The 17,344-nt window shown below is 40.5% G+C and overlaps 1 long non-coding RNA gene across 6 annotated transcripts in view; it reads left to right on the top strand.

Annotated features, from left to right (window-relative positions):
* The window catches only part of LOC119152686, a 256,932-nt gene extending 240,776 nt beyond the window's left edge, over positions 1-16,156 (top strand). For 4 of the 6 annotated variants that reach the window (XR_005105849.1, XR_005105856.1, XR_005105848.1 and 1 more), the window contains one exon: positions 12,042-16,156. This is a non-coding gene — a long non-coding RNA (uncharacterized LOC119152686). Of the gene's footprint in view, positions 1-103; positions 10,918-12,041 lie in introns of all 6 variants that reach the window. The other 2 variants (XR_005105850.1, XR_005105857.1) reach the window with 2 other exon arrangements.
* The last annotated feature ends 1,188 nt before the right edge of the window (positions 16,157-17,344 follow it).

Raw genomic sequence — 17,344 nt, 5'->3', positions numbered from 1 at the left:
ATTTATTTATTTCTTAAATGTTCTTGCTGTGAAGAGAGACAGAGCATGAAATCTGTCAGGGATATATCACATCTTGCATTCATATGCTCACGGTTTTTGTTAGGGTGACTGAAAGGCCAGAGAAGATGCTGCAGGAAGACTTTCAAGCAACAATAAATATGGAAGTTGTTTCCAACTCAATGCTTTAAAAGCTTTAATGAAAAGGCCTTGATATGATCAACTTTGGTAGAGGAATAAAAGTAGTATTTCCACAATAAATATTTTATTTTTTATGGTACTTTCTCTGAAAACCACCAACGGGAAGTGGCAGGATTTGATGACAACATAGATTTAAAAAATGGTATGAACTTATCTAATGGCAGAAGATGATGACAGTTTTTGAAGATTGCCGACCAGTCAAGAGCTACTGGAGCCAGATTACAAACCTTCGTTGCTTTTACTCTGAAGCTTGATTACTTAATGAAAAGGTCTGTGTGATACAGTAGTATCTGACACACGGGAACAGCCTCAAAAGCCTTTGAAGTGCTTTCCCCTCAAATGTGCTTTAGAAGGTAGAGTAACATGTTAAAACAAGATCTTTGTGGTAGCTCCACGACATCTGCAGGAACCTGTCTGCCCAGGACCATCTGGCTTTCAGTGCTCCCCCTCTGTGGCTGGTTTGAGAATGTGGGACTGGTCTCCTGTTTGTGTGATACTAGACACTTCTGCAGGCTGCATGACTTGTAAACGCAATAAAACGATCGACTCATGATGGCCTAATCCATCTCCTACCAAGAAAACGGAAAGACTCTTAAATCTTCTCAGGGGCTGAAACTGGATGAATTTATGAACAAGTCACAGAAAGTACCAAGTATGGTCAATGTCTGCACCCTGCCTCGCTGGGCTTGGTACAGGATGAGCAGAAAAAGGCAAATAAAGAGCTCTCATTTCTGTGGGTACCAACCTGTTATTGATGCGGATTCAGATTTGGTCCTGGAAAACTTTTTATTTGGGAGCGTAAGAAAGATGGAGGTGGCCCTAATCAATCCCTGACTTGACAGGTTTTTGAAGAAACTAAGAAAATAATAATGTGACATTTTGCACAAGCATGAACTGGGGTCCATACAGGTAATGAATAATGAATGAAGCTTGTTGTAATGAATGAAACCAGGTTAAAGACAAAGCTGTCCCTGAGTGTCTTCCTCCTAAGGTCAAGACTGGTGGGAATAAGGGAAGCTAATGAACTTAATCCTCAAGCCAGCTGTTATACTGTTAAACAGTATTTCCAAAGGCTGTTTCAGAAAATATAAACACATTAAAGAATAGCCAGAAATCTAATCTGCTCAGCAATCAGATTTCTCAGTTGTGTGTTGAAGGCATAGCAACCTAAATTACCCTTGAAACGACTCTATTTCAAGTCACACATGTTTCTGAGCTATATTTTTAGAAGACTTCATACTAGCAGTACAACAACTTATTCCAGACAAGGACTTAGCTTGGGTTTATGTTGACATATAATTTGTAAAAGTTTGTAATAAACATCTCTCACCGAGACTGGCAGAAATTATAGGAAGGAAAACACCACTTCTAACTTTGGGCTACTTGCTTTGATTCAGCCCTCATTGTGTTACGTTTGTTATGTGAGCTTCAAAACTGCAGAAAAGTGATGAATCGTTGTGTAACTAAGACCAGAATTTCCAAAGCAGCCTCATCTTTTTAGAAACTCTCTTTTGATTAAGGATTTTGCCTTCCAGTATAAATATTCACCACAAGCCTGATGCTTAGATCAGAAAGTATACTAACAGGCTTTCATCCCGATAGGAAGAAACGTGCAATGCATCATTCAAGACCTTAGGCCCAAGCTGGCATCCTGTTATACACCCACTGATGAATTTTAGGGTGTACAGAAAGTGCCAACTGAAGTCTTACAAATAAACACTTAGTGAATATATAAATACAGTAAACAGGAAAGAAAAATACCAGCATGCATCCTGGTGGTCAGTCAGAAATGACTACTCTTCTCCAGCCAGTTTTTATATCCTTTAGGATAATAGGGCCATCGTTATTTTCCCAACACTTTTCAGCTTGTGGTAAGAGATAGTTTTCCCTCTGTTAGTCACACAAACTAAAAGCAGATCCGTAATCTCAGTTTAGCTGCATGTGGAAGCTGGTCTTGTTTGTAAATGATGAAAGGAAACCAGGCAGGAACCTAATTTACCAAGTTTTTCTGCAGAAGCATTCAGTTTCTCCAGGGTTTCACTTTCTTCCACACTGACCAGCTTCTCTGCACTGGATAAAGTTTTTGAATCCCTCAAAATACCAGTTTATCATTGGTACAATTCAGGAGCTTAAAAATTAAAGCATGCATCAATGCCTTTGAAAGTATGTTTTAGGAACTACTGTGATATTGCACCTTGTGTGTGTGTTCGTTTTATTATCTAAAACATGGTAGATGGTTTGGTCAAAATTGCTGGTGACACCGAGCAAGCTCATAGCGGGAGAATCCACTGCTCTGAAGAGCCAACAATTTAAATAATCTAAAGCTATGTTTCTTGTTCTTCCAAAATAAAGCTTAATCTATTACTTAACTGCCCAGGAAGCTACTGTTCAAACGGTAATAGACAACCTTGAATTAAGTGGAAAAGAGATGTTGGTATAAATTAAATAAATATTTACTTATAATAAAGGGTGGCATTTTAATAATTAGTGAGAAGTCTTGTGTTTATAGATTTTTTTTATAACATAGTATGTAAGTAATGAAAACAAAACATTGATTATTCAATACACAAAAGCCACTTTTAGAGGTGCAACAGATGGAGAGTGCCAGAGCCAGAAGAGAGTATTTTTAAAAAGCAGTGTGATCGTGTAATTAAATTGAGTGGATTAAGTATGAGAATTCACAAACATTCAGGTGAGTTAGGTTCTGTTCTCACTGACATTGGAGAAATAATGAAATTTCTGTTTCCCTGCGTGTACACACTGTTTGGAAAACCATTTATTAATGTTGAAATTAATAGCAGCACGACCATGCGTTCAGCAAGCCCAAAACTGTAACATGACTTGAATGATCAGTCACAAATAACAAAGTGATTATGGGGGCAAACAGAACAGCAGAAGCTCTACTAAAATGCTGAAAATTTACAAGTGTTACCTCGTTAACGTTTGTCTCATAGGCAGGACCAAAGCAGTAACATGGAAGTATGGCAGGAAGGAATGACTGACTTTTTCATAATTATAGTGCTCCACAAAGCTGGATATGGTTCCACCTCCTCCAAGTCATTGTCTCAGAAGACTATATTCTCTCCTTAAATAAATAAATTCATTTTAAAAACCTCTAAGAATCTCACCAAGGACTGTGTGCCTGTCTACATATATGTGTGTTTGTATATGCCAAGCAAACTGATGGTTCTTTGAGATGTTTCAGCATCCTTGATGCTGGATACTGCTTTGTTTTAAATCATCTCTACCATATTTTTTTCAATCAGATCAAGACGTTTATTTTTAAAGATGCTTTCTACTAAATGGATAGCCAGAGAAAGGCTACATCACACGCAGAGCCAGCCAGCTCCTGCCTAAAATGCACAGAGCACACGTTGCACTAGTCCTTGCTCTTTGATGTAATTCCTGTGGCTTACTAGATACAGAAAAGTAGCTACCCGTAATCAGACCTTAGGTGGAAAAGCTGAAACAGATAATTTGATAAACTCAGGGAAAATGAAGCGGCCAAGAATCATTATAGCGTCTTTCCCAATGATAACAGTAGTTAGGCTTTCCATTTGCCCAGAGGTACCATACATACCTGTTGAAGCTGCTCATATCTTCTGCAGGCACATGGCTGCCTTGCTGATTCCTGAAGTCCCACAGCCTCTCTGTTTACTGTTTTATAGCGAGTTCTTTTTCTGTATTAAGTTCACATGTAAATGGGGCAGCTTTCACGTAGTTTTGCAAGTATGTGACCAGCCATGCTGTCTCAAAGAAACAGCCAGTTTTCTTGTTGGTTTAAATTGCTGTAGGTCTTTATTGGCTTGAATATCTTCCTCTTTACAAGCACCCTTCTGTCAAAGAAACTGAGGACAGCTTGCTTACTCCCCAGACATCCTGCAAAGTCCTGTATGAACTGGTCTCCTGCAGCCCACAGGTCTCACAGCAGCAGTTCAGTCAGGTGCTCACATTCTACTCAGACCCCTGTGTTTCTCACGCTGATGTTGATGGTCTCTTTGGAGAACAATAGCAGGGAGACTGGATGGCTCAAAACATTATTGCTAGGCTTCTGAAGGCTTTGCTGTTGGTTTTGTAGAGTCATGAGGGTATTAACAATGCACTCCCTACTACTGCTAATTCACCTTGTGGCTGAAACCCACAGCTGACGTTGAAGAGTTCAGCCCTCTATTTAGCTAATTTGGTCCAAGCCAGGCTGGTGGCAACTGAAAGCTATGCACAGCTGATAGCTATATCCAGTGGTCATTTGTGAAAATTGCTTTAGTGGCCTCCGTCCAAGTTTTACCGACAAAACATCAGTTTCTCAAAATATTTTCTCCAAAATAACTGCTTGCCAAAATTTCGGGGGCAACCAAGGGTTTAAAGACAAGAAAGGTGAACTTGTGTCTTCCCTAGAAGTATTCTTTGTATGCCAGCAATGAAGTGCCCAGGGGCACTTTTGTGTTAAGCACCACCCAGGTTGTCAATACAGAACTTCTGTCCACAGAAATACCAAATCGAGTTGATACGAGTTTCCCACTCATCCAAAACCACTTTCCCACCAGGCAGAAGAGATCACAAAATTAAACAGCATTCCCTCCTTCTCACATCTCTGCAGTTTGTAAGCACTGTGCCTGTCATAATTTTCCCAGGAGGTTTCCTTAACCATAATGTCTCATCCCTGCAAGCAGCTGCTTCCTTTTTGCATGAGAGATCTTGGAGACTTGCCTCACTTATCAAAACTAAACCACTGAAAAGCTAGTAAATAACTAAGCTCTATGGGGAAGACGAAATCCCACTGTAGATGGACAGATTTGCTTAGCCTATAAAATAATTCTGGAGCAAGTATTGTTTTGGAAAAATTCTAAAATGTATCAAAGTTTGATCGTTCTTGGCTTGTCCTAATTTGCTTACTTTGGGGTTATAGCTGACCCTCAGTATGCACGTTCGTCCCATTACTGTTAACAGGAGTTAAATATATACACATATCTAAGAGAGACTTGACCATTTACTCTCAGTGTTCCAAGGTCAGCTGAAGTCTGGACCTTTTACTTTCTCTATGCTCCACTAATTAAGAACAAAGCTTATGCAAGACCTCCTCGGGGAACATGGGCTCGGAGGTTTTTACAGTCCACAAGGCTAAAATTCAAATGTGAACCACAGCTGTTTGGACAGGAGTCTTGGACCTCTTTGTTTTGAACTATAGTGACCTGCTCAGCCTTACCAACACGTGAAACTGAAATCCCCACACAGCTAATGAGTGGGATGTGAAAACTGCCTGGCAGGCAGAACTCGGTAAAGTGACCGATTTATAGTGCTCTGGGATTTGCAGGTGGAAGGGCTGTCCTTTCTCTTCATCTCTCCCCCTCACTCCCTCATGTTTCAATACACATCATTTCATCCGCATACATCTATGCGTATGTGTAGATCTGAATCTATGTTCGCCATCCAACCAGCTGACCCAATGTTCTTGTTGCAGATGGTCAGGTTCCTCCCTTCTGCCAAGTACAGGTATTTTTATGAATCCCTGGTAAGAGGTAAAATAAAAAGGGAAACAGAGTGTGGGATAAACCAGTCATTCAATCTAAGTAATGATAGACCTCCAGTGCCCCAACACTTTTACATACATTCTATACACCCATGGTAGTGCATATATTTTGAACTATATAATACATATAAAAGTGTCAGCTGAACCTTCCCTTTGATTTAATTGCAATTACACAAATATTCAGAATATCAGCAATGAGTAATTTTGCAGAACTGGGACACGATATGCTGTATAATAGTTAAGCTATTTGAATGGACTGGCAGTCCACCTTCCAGTGGCCATTGTGGCTTGGATCAGGTGATGATCTCAGTGGAGGCCGCTTGGCTGATACTGTGTTTTTCTTGAAGTCAATGATAGCTTGTCTTATACCCCCTTATATTTAGAATCCAATTCCATTACCTTCTTTGCGAAGACTGTAGGTATTCTATATATTAATGGCTGATTGCAGCAAGAAAAAACATATCTTGATCTGATCAGAGCATCTGACCTTTCACATTCATTGCAAACCACGTCAAATACTACGGAAAGACTGCAGAAAAAATGCAATTCTTTATGTAGTGATATAATGAATATCTTTGTGTATCCAAGATAATAGGAATTCCAGCATTCGTGCTTACTGTAAAATATAGCAAGCAAAGGCTAAGTAAATTCTGTTTTAATACGGAAATAATTTTGACTGCATCTTTGGCTTTGTATGACATGGAAACTGGTGATTGTTTATGCTTTGCTACTTTTTTTGGTCTGTGTTAAGATCCCACATGAGAAACAAATTTTTCTCTAGGAACAAAATGTTACTTTTTTGGGACTGAGTTCTAATTAGTTGGGTAGTACGTCTGTTTCTTTTCAGTTGGGAAAACGCAATGCATATAAAATCCAGATGGATAGCACATGATGCTGGAACCAGTCCCAGCCAATCAGCCACATCACTTGATTAAAAGAAACCTATAAGAATTTAAGTAAAAAACCAAACCCAACAAGATAGCAAGAGCAGCAAACTGGCTGCACTATGGGATTTCATCAAAGCTCACAGAGTGCTTCTCTTTTGCTGGTTAGCCTCCCCACACCTTACTGAAAGTTAACCTGCAGTTGTATTCAATTTAAACTTGTGTAGGATTTGTGACTAAGACCCTGAATACCAATGGTGCAAGACATTTGGTAAGTGGGATGGGGAGGAAATTCATCACCAGACTACATCAGGCCACAAGGACAACAGCTTTAGGGCAACGGGCTCTTTGAAGGAACTCAGCTGAGAGAAACGCAACAGAAATCCACCCCGCCACAAACCGTAATATTGCACAGCAATTCTTTTTTGTATGGATTTTGTCTGTGACTGAACAGTCTTTCAGAGAGCAAGCAAGCACTGCTCACAGCCTCACTGTGTGCAAAACCTCCTGGGGTTTCACCAGGTCGAAGGGTGAGATTTTTGGAGGGGTCTAACGTGGGTTCTGAAGGAGTTTGAAGGAGAGGCAGGCAGGCCTGGTGGAGGGATGGAGAGGCATCTGGAATCCCTACAGGCAACTGCAGGAATGTTTATTATTCTTTGTTTATTATTTTGAGTGTGTGCTCTCTTCCTCTCTTTGTCTCCCTTTGTTATTTGTGTAATAAAATTCCTCTAGGCATATAAAGTCAGTCATCTGGAATTGTGCAACTCTTTCTGCCAGGAAGCTGGAGAAGCCCCTCTCCTGTGCAGAGAGAAAAGTACAAGCTCATCTCAGCGATTGGGAAATTACAGAAATACAGAATACAGTTTGTCTTCAGGTTACATTTATATAGCAAAGAGCTGTGGCAAATAATTGTGCACCTTGCTGTTAAACGTTCTGTTTCATCCTGTCCAAGGCGGTATGTTTATATAAAGCTTGAGAAATAATTTGTACATTTTAAAATAAAGCATGCAAATACGTTAAAAGGCGCGGTGTTAAAATTGCCAGTGGGTGCAGAGAAGGAAAAAAAAAAAAAAAAAGTAGAGAGGAGCATCTTTACAGCCACATGGCTAGTGAAATTTTCTATTTATTCTTTGGGGAAAAGGCAAAGCAGCTGCCCAGCTGCTGGTTGGATAGGTGCCGGTACTATTTTTATTGGCAGGCAACTCTGAGTGGCTGAAAGGTGGTCATTAACACCCTGACACAAAGTGCTGACAGGGCGATTATAAGATTAACACCCTATGTTATATTAACAGTGTCAAAACCTCCCCTTACCTGTCAGTGAGAAATAATGGCATGAAGGAAAACATTATAGACATACTGAGATTTTAACATTAAAATGCCACACAGCTACTAACTTTTCCAATTTGGTCTAAGTATCTAGATGACCTCCTACAGGCCAATCTTAAATTATAGTTTCACAGAATAAAAAAATGAACACAACAGCTAAACTACAAGTTTTGTTTTTCTCTCTTGATGGCTTTTAGACTTGATCTGCCTGGAAGTGGGTCTTTCACAGCTGTTGCTACTAGACTTTTGGTTTGAGGTCTTGGAAGCTCAGGGGTTTAGGACTTAGGACTTGATAAATTTGACAAACAGAACTTTTCTAGAGAAACAGATTGCTGATATGCAAGGCAAAATTTGGGTAGGATCTTCCCACGGGTTGACTAGTTATCCCAGACAGCACTAGAACGTGACAGCCTTGGGACCCGAAGGAGACGTCTGCATTTGAAAGTGTTTCTGCTCCCTGGTCACAGGAACGGGAAGGGCAAACCCTCTAGCACGGCTTCAGCTAACCTGGTTTATACTGCTCAGGCTTCTGTCAGTTCGATTAAATAAAATAAGCCGGGGCAGCAAGTTCTTCCTCTAGCGCTAGACCTATGCCTTCGTTGGTAAAAAAATATTTCATTGTGTTCCTGAATTGTACTACCATTTCAATCTTTAAGAACTAAAATGGCGTTATGCTTTAGCACCTGGGAAAAGGAAGGGGAAAAAAAGAAGGGGGGAGGGGAAGAGGTCCAACTACATACAGAGCCTTTCCAGAGCTTTCCAAAGCCTGCTAGAGGAGCGCCCCGGCGCTCATTTTGGCCCTGCATAAACCGCACATTTCCAGCAGTGGTGGAATGGCCACTCTGGAGCTGGCAACGCTGTGGATGGCAGAACTGTCCCAGAGGCTGTGCCTGCAGGGGCCCCCAGGCCTCCCGCCCCCTCTGCCAGCAAGATTTGGGCTCCACGAGCTCTGCCAAAATTCCCCATACCCGCTCCAATAGGCTTGGCCACTCACCTGCCTGTTTTTATTCCACAAATGTCCCCCTTGCAGCGTATGTGCGCTGTGCCGTCAGTGATGTGCCGTGTGATTCCTTTAGCTTCGGGTCTCCAGGGTGCTTACCTTCCTATTGCCCAGGTTTTGCAAGCTCACACATTCTTTCTATATAGTTTTCTTATTACGTGTTATATTGTATATAATGATAGTATATTCTATATGCTATGTATGTCTGTAAGAGCTACAGATAGAACGCATAATACGTATTCTTTATGTACACCTCCGTTTCTAAACAAGATCAAGATACAGTGAAAGCACCCAAAACACCAGGAAGGGTTTACGTGTTGCATAAGAAAAGTTCAGTAGTTTTTAATCAAGATTTTTGGGATTTTCAGAGAGTTGCAATGCCATCATATCACGATAGCTTAAAGTCTATCGAAACCCCTTAACAAAGTGTATGTAGTTAACTTAGGACTTGTTACAAATTACTAAAGCGCCATCCGAAAAGTTCAAATGTCTCGGAAACAGATCCAACAGAAACATTTAATAACTAAACAAGAATAAAGGATGGATTTATGACTGCTGTTTAGTTTGGGGTCTGTTGGAAGTCAATGCAAAAAATTCACAAACGCTTTCAGACCTTCTGTTAAACGAACACTGCCTGCAGAAAACTGAGTATTTATTACGGCAACTGATGTGAATTGCCAAAGGTAGGGAGTTTCCAATAAATAGGACTCCAGTTTTAAGAACAACCTGTTAAAGTATTTGTATGTGTCATTTTATTACAGCATCTGCTTTAGCTGAAACCAAGGTCTCCAGGGCAATTCTGAACTTTCAAGTCATCTATAGAATCAAATGTTTTCATCTACATATCTTTTTTACTTCAAAAAAATGAAAAATATTACATAATTCAGAGAAAATTATGTTTGATCATGTTTCATTGATGATATTCATGCAGTTTTCCATGCTGACAAGAGTCTCAGAATATTTTCTGAAATGTTAGAAATGCCTTTAGAGATTTTTGGCATTTCACAAAATCTGAGTAATTTTTCAAAACAAGGAACAGTCTAGAAACACTGCCAAGTTAGTTGGGTACTGAGTGGTCTAATTTATAATGAGATCAGGTGGCCACTGAAAAGACACTCAAGTGATGAGATCTTGCACACATTACAGTTTCCTGGGAATTCAAGCAGTATAGAAAGGCTTTGCTTACCAAACGAATGGCATATTGCTCTCCGTTGACTTTAGTTGCAGAATGTTTAACTACACTGGTTTAGCTGTTCAGCAAAGGTGTATTTCACTCTGCTTTACTTTGCTTTTAGTAACAGCTCTGAGTTACTTTGTGGGAACCCTGTGTCCTGTTTATCTCTCTCTGGAAGTAAGCAAAACTCCCGGTTTCATAGGAAAGGGAAGATCGGGCATCTGTCCTGTCCAAAGAGCCTCTCTCTCTGCTGGGTGAGAAAGAGATGAGCTCTTCGAGCATTGCTTCTGCTGGGAAGTATTAAGAGGGAGTTATGGGCTTGGTAGGGCTAAAATCAGCGATCAGTACGTGCCACAGATTTGTGGCTCTGAGCACTGAACGGGAGCAGAGCAACAGGCTGTGTCTGCTAATCCTTATCCCTTTCTTTCTGCACATCTTCTGTGTGACAAAGAGGGATCACGGGTCACATTCGGCCCCAGCCCCAGCCCTTCTTTCACAGTTGTGAATCAAGACACACTTTGGCAAAGCCGGGGTGGCAGTCCCCCCCAAAAAAAGCCACAGCACAATGAAAGCCACCAAATAGTTAATAAACTATGAAATCATGTGTAGTAGACATGAGAGTGGGAGGAGAACTACCCAAGACCTTATTTACAAAGGAGTAAAGACATAAAAGATGACCTTCTGTGACCACTAAAGGAATAACTTCATCAGGACATAATTGTGCCAGAACATGACCAGACGCTTGCATGTCAATCACGCTGAAGTGCCGGATACAGTAGTCATTTGCAAGAGGTTTTGAATGAAGGAGGTGGGGGTTTTCTTGCTTTTCACGGGTGTTTTCTTTTTGAGTACAGTTTTTCTCTCTGATAGGCAGTTTGTGAACACTTCTAACGGAACACTGGAATCCTTAAACTTAGGTTCCCTAGTCTGGATGTGATGCCTTTACACACTGGGAAGAAAATAAATATACACACACGTGTTAAGGTTCATGGTCCTGCAATCATTGTGCATCCCGGTCAACAAAACAGTCATTTTAAAATGGCCAGCGTACCTGTGCATTGCTTGAGCATTGTGTGACGAGCAGCAAATCATAGTGTTTTTTTTTAAAAAATAGACATGTGCTATATCTTTGCCTCAGACTAATGGCTGAGTGACTTAAAACCCACCTAACATTAAAACCAACACTCGTACTTCTCCAGAAGAAGCATGTCACTATTGGCGGGTGCACAGAAATCAGATCTGCTGCAATCCCTGCGTGATTCTTGCTGTGAGGCACACTTTATCAGCTATAATATGTGCATATTGTCAATGTTCTCCGAAAGGCAGAATATTGCAGGACAGATTTTTATTTCCAGCAGGCTGGAACATGGCACGGGGAGATATATTTGATGTGGGCGATTGACACGGAGTTTCATATGTGCTGGTTTTCCCAGAAAGGCAGCATGTGAGTGATCAGCAATAGTTGTAGGAAGAAATGGAGGGTAAATATTGCTGTTGGTATGGGAAAAGTAGTAGAAATCACGTACTCTGTGTAGCTAGTATCCATGCATGTGTCTTAATGTAGGGTATAATTTCTCAGCTAGTTACATATTATTTAATGAAAGTATTTCATCAAATTTATCTACTTTTAGAAAGCAAGTAAAAATGCACAGCTTTGTCCTAAAAATGTTGGCCTCTACATGCATTAAGAAAGCCAGGGGAGGAAGTGGAACAGAGACCACAGATAAGCCACATTTTAACACCAAAACCTGTCGTCTCCCTGTGTGTCTTCTCATCTGTGTTGCTTTGCCTTCCTTAACATACGGGTAGGGAAAGATGGATTTGTAAGGCATTTATAGCACGGTATACAGCAAACCACTACTTTTTCATCTCTTTCAAAAATACTTCAGTTCACTAAATATTTGGAAACTCTTTTTCATTTATTTGCTTTAGGTGGATCAACTTCAATTTTTGCTCTTTCCATTTTTTAAGCGCATAAACAGAATGCTCCTGCTGTCCGTTTTATACTATAAAGAAAACCCTTTACACCTATCAGTGACACCATGGTGAACTGCAACAGCAACACAAAAGCAAAAGAATTCCTGCTTAGACTACTGCAGCTTGGAGATGAGTCAAAACTGGATAAAGTATTGAATGGTGACTACTGTCAGCAGCTGACTTCTGCCAAAAGCAACCTTCACAGATCCAGAGTGGGAAGTTTACATCATCAAAAACATCCCACAAGCATAATGGATGCAATTCAAGCACTACCCGCAGGACTGCTTGGTGGCACAGAACTACTGACACCCACCACATTGTATCAACACAGAATAGCTACACAGACACATGTCCTGAAGACTTTCCCATCCCCTCTCTGCAAGCTGAAGTCTAGGTTGTATAGCAGGCAAAATACTTCCATACTTGAGGAAAGGAACAAAAAGTGAAGTGCCTATGGTACCTCTGTTGGCTTCTTTACTATTGTGGCTATTTGTTTATTATCGTTTGTCAAGATTTACGGCTGTTTAGAACAAAACAAGCACTGGTTTTGAAAGGTGGCTTAATGAAAGGAACAAGTTTCAACTTTGTTCCCTGCTTTCATACAATCAGAGGTTATGTTTATTTAGAAAGCTAACATTTATACAGATTATGCACTCTCAGTGGTTCTATGCCAAAAAACACATAAGTAAAATGGGTCTTTCCATCACTCTCTCAGTTTTGACCTATGATTGTTTTTGCAGGAACTGGATCTTTTAAGCAATAGCCTCTGGTAGAGCAAGAGGAAAGCATGGCACCTTGTGCAATAATTCGCAAACCACGGCTTGAGCAAAAGGATACACAAAATGTATTTGAATCACTCAACTGTCCAGACTACTCCAAACGCTATTTGATTAGGATAATTGCCAGTGAGAGTGGGAAAGGTCATCAAGCAAAGCTAGATGATGGAGGAAGGTCACCAGTTTAAAGTCAAATTTTTACATAATGTGAGACTTTGGATTGATTAAGCCATCCAACAAAATTTCCAAAGTATTAAAAAGAGTAAAATGAGAATGAATAGATGGCAAATTGACCTGGAAAAGTCACTGAATAATTATACAAGTTGTAAATTTGCTTTTGTTGTACGTGCTCCTCATTACCCTGCTATTGAAAATGTTTGAAATATTGCTATTTTTTAAATGAGCAGGGTCTTAAGAAAGAAATGTTTGTCTCACGTTTGTATGCAAGTGTATATTTTAAAGTCTTTTTAAAAATTGACTCACAGCAAAAATGGAAAATTATTATGCTCAGAAGGATCTACCTGGTCGCTTTCCTGCTATTAACAGATTGTCTTTCAGAGGAAATACCCAGCCTGGCAAACGCCACTTATCATTCAGTGAGTATATATGATACAGAGAGGCATGTGATTAGAGAGTGCTTCAAAACTCTGATTTTAATCAGTTGAATATCTTTCATAGGAGACAATGGTTTTCCTATGGAACCATTCTACAAATTGAAAATATATATATATATATATAAAAAAGTCATTCTGCTTTCCAATATTTTTCCAGCTGAAAAAGTGACAAAGCTTAAGGATGTGATTCCGCTCCCTCCCCTCCCCATATTGTCTCGCTTTCTAAAAGTTTTCCAACTGGCAAAACAGTCAGTGTTACTTTGTGTTCTTTCCTGCCTTTAGAAAGAAAATAAGTTTAAAGTACAGGAAAGCCCTGTTTGAAAACAGTGCTGGTATTTCTCCGTTTTGAACTATTTTTGGCAAAAAGAGTAGCATCAAATTATTTTTTCTTTTCACAACTATGAAATGAAAAAACTCACTAGTTCAGAAAACATGCCTCTCTGTAACATCTTCCCCAACTTCCCAGAAGCATATTTTTAACTTGCAGTTATTTTTCACTTGCCTTTATGCAGCACTTGAGACTGCTCAACTATGAGCAGTTGAGAGTCGGAGTCTCTCAACAGATTTTTTGGGTATTTTCCTTTAAATAGAGATCTGTAGGCTGATTTGCATCAGCAAAGCGTTCATTAAAAAGGATTAAGCATGGTTAAGTGCCACAGCCCCATGAAAGAAAGCGAGGCTAAAAACCACGCACCTTGTCTCCATTGACAGTGTCAACCCAAGCATCCTAATTTGTCCCATATATCAGGAAACCTAAAACTTTTATAATGTAGCCCAAATTACTACTTCAGCAGGTGAGTAAATAATCACTGTTGACTTCTCCCCTGCACAACATTTACTTCAGGGTTATGCGTTGGTGGCATAAAATGGGCTGTAATTGGGGGTCAGGAGGGCGAGGGGTGGCCAGTCAGCTTTTCCTCCTGCTCAGCCATTCCTGCCTTTCCCCTATTCCTTCCCAAAGCAAGATTTAAGCAGCTAACTCACTTTGTTTTGGCCCTGGATGGAAGGGGGTGTATGTGGTGGATGACCCAGGGCTTCTTTCAGCAGCTGCAGGCACGTAACTCCCTTAGCACGGGGTTTGGGACCACGGGTGGGGGCAGACGTGCCTTAGCCCTGCTTGGGGAAGCCTCACAGTGTGGAGAAGCACCCCCAGACCCAAACTAGTGGAAGAAAAACTTGACCTGGAAAGACAGCAGGGATTCCTTTCATCTCCCGTGATTGCATTTTCATTGAGGGTGAGGTAGTTGGGCTCCTTTCTGTCAATAGCTGCTCCCTATTTCAGAGACGGAGCTAAAAGCTGCTAAGTGACAGCAGGATCCAGAGGCGGGTGAACCTGCTCTGCATCTTCCCAGAACATGCACAGCTGCCTCAAAGTGAAGAAAATGTTGCAATTTAATTTATTTGCTGAGCTGCCCCATTTCATCGGGCAGGGTTACCCCTTTCCACCGTGTCATGTAAGTGCTGCAATTAACTGGCGTGCTGCTACAAATAAAGATTTCTCTTCAAACAAAGGAGAGGAGGTTTCTGACTTTCAATATATTTTTGATCACCTGCAATCCTACAAAGTTTACTGAAGCTGTTGTAGAGTTCAGCAGCCTTTCATCCTGTAATTACATGTTGTGTCTCAAGAATTATATTAAAGCTGGGGATGGAAGATTCTCAGAAGACTTAACAAATAACTGAAATGCATAAGACTCTCTTTATTCAAAAAATCTGCCTGGAAAGCTCATAAGAAAAGGCTTTCCTGCAAGATTTTCTATACTTCCTACTTGAAGGCAGGCTGGAAATCTGAGAAGAGCCTTTCTGTTCCAGCTAAAGTAGGTAGGTGCCAGGGTTTTAGGAGACTGAAGGAGAGGCAAGGGGAGGAAAATGGAGATACACCTTTTTCTTCAGAAATTCAGGTTCATCTTGAGTTTTTGTTAAAAGTTAAGATTCACTTTCATTTTGTCTGAAAAAAATTTCTTCGCTTTTATTTTGTCTAAACCATCTGGCTGAAGTACAGCATGGGCTGGGCTTGCCTGAGAAGTCACATTGAATTAATAAGTCTATTCACTAAGCATAAGTTGAAGCCTGTTTGTAAACCCCTGCAAGAGCTAATCTGCTCTGTGCACCTCTTGCCAAGGCACACGGGAACCTCTCCTGCACTGCACGGAAGACCAGCTCAGCCCACATTATCTGAGATGTGCTTGCACTGGGCTTGACCCAAGTCCAAAGCTGAGCTGTACTTCCAGGATGGCCTTTGGTCCAGGAACATCAGTCAATACGAACTTTTTTTGATGTGTGATGCTACTTTTTCCAAAAGAACAAAAGAACTCTGCTTGTGTTATTTAAGACAGCTGTGGTTCAGTTTTTAAGGTACTGACATAGGCTCCATAACTGATAACCACTCGACAGCTTGGAAACTATGACTTGAAATTGGCTAGTTCTTGAATGGGAGGGAGATCACCTGAGACCTTAAGCAGAAATTATGGCATGAAAGGCAAAGCATCTGGCAAATCCTTTACTGTGTTTTCATCTCTGCGGAGGAATACACATGTGTATAGAGAGGTGGGCAAAATGTGCTTAGGTACCTGTGATACAGAGTAAGACTCCTCCAGAGCAGTAGATGTGCAGCCACAAGTACAGTTTGAGTAAGTAAATAGATACATGAGCATGTAATGTTCCAATCACAAGCAAGCAAAAAAAAAAAAAAAAAAATAATCTGAATCATGGAAAACAGTCAAAGATATTTCAAGTGAAGAATTTAAGAAGCTAAGAAAGAAAATGGGAACTAAACTGTAGACAAATTCTAAAAGAGCCATTTTTTTTTTCCCCAGCCAAGCTTTGGATCTAACTTTCAATAGCAAGAAATGTAGGTTAAGGATACACAATGACTATGAGCTCAGAACTGCAATGTTTTCCCACAGAGAAGGGTGCCATGATTACACAGGGTAGGTGTGAACACTCAGTATATCTCCCAGAAGCTCCAACCTATGTTGCTTTTGGACTTTGAGACCTGGAAACCAGAGCGACCAACCACACTCACGCAGAGGCACACAATGATTCCAATGCCAGCCCTACAAATGAAAGACACACCTGCCTACACCCCAGAAAGTGGCATCAGTAATATAGCAGCAAAAACGCAATTTCAAACAAAAAAGGAACAAGGCATCAGATTTTAGTTTGGCTTCAATGTGACTATGGTGTAAAGGACACACAAAGTGAGTTCTACCAGTGATTTGCTGCCATCCATCTCCAAAACAGTGCTGGGTGCTGCATTTTTCAGGTTCGTTGCTTGAAATGAGGCAGATTTTTTAGTTTGTTTGTTTGTTTTCAGTCCCCTAAATGCTTTCCCTCTTGAAACCAGTGCCTGCTACGGTGTCTCATGCCTGACAGCCACGGCCAAGGCTCTTTCAGTAGAGTAGTTCTGTCCTATACTGTGCTACCAAGAATAAACACTGTATGAGCATAAGTGCCAAAAGAGAAAAAGAAAACACCCTCCCTTTCATTTTTTTTTCCCTTGCAAGGCCAAACATGCTGTCTTTGGACACATTTCAATCCTGCTTTAATTCATTAAAAAAGTGAAACAAAATCACCATTTACATCCTTGACAGCTGGCAGGTTTTATGTGTTCTTACGGCTCCTGCCAAGTCAAAAAAAGTTTTCATTCAGCTCTGTCATGGATCTTCGGAGTGCCTAAAGTGTGAGAGATGTCAAAATGTACTCATAACAATGACATACAGTACCTGAAGGCAGGAACGTATTATGCTAATGTACTGGTGTAAAGGAAGTTACAATTCTTCTTTTAGTTTTATTTAAAAAAATAATAAAATAATAAAAAAAAAACAACATAAAACACCACAACAACATCAGAAAACATATCAGTCCC

Source organism: Falco rusticolus, chromosome 1 (genome assembly GCF_015220075.1).
Source record: "Falco rusticolus isolate bFalRus1 chromosome 1, bFalRus1.pri, whole genome shotgun sequence".
NCBI classification, from domain to species: domain Eukaryota; kingdom Metazoa; phylum Chordata; class Aves; order Falconiformes; family Falconidae; genus Falco; species Falco rusticolus.
The sequence above is the reverse complement of the archived record's forward strand: the minus strand, read 5'-3'. Positions and strand labels throughout refer to the sequence as shown.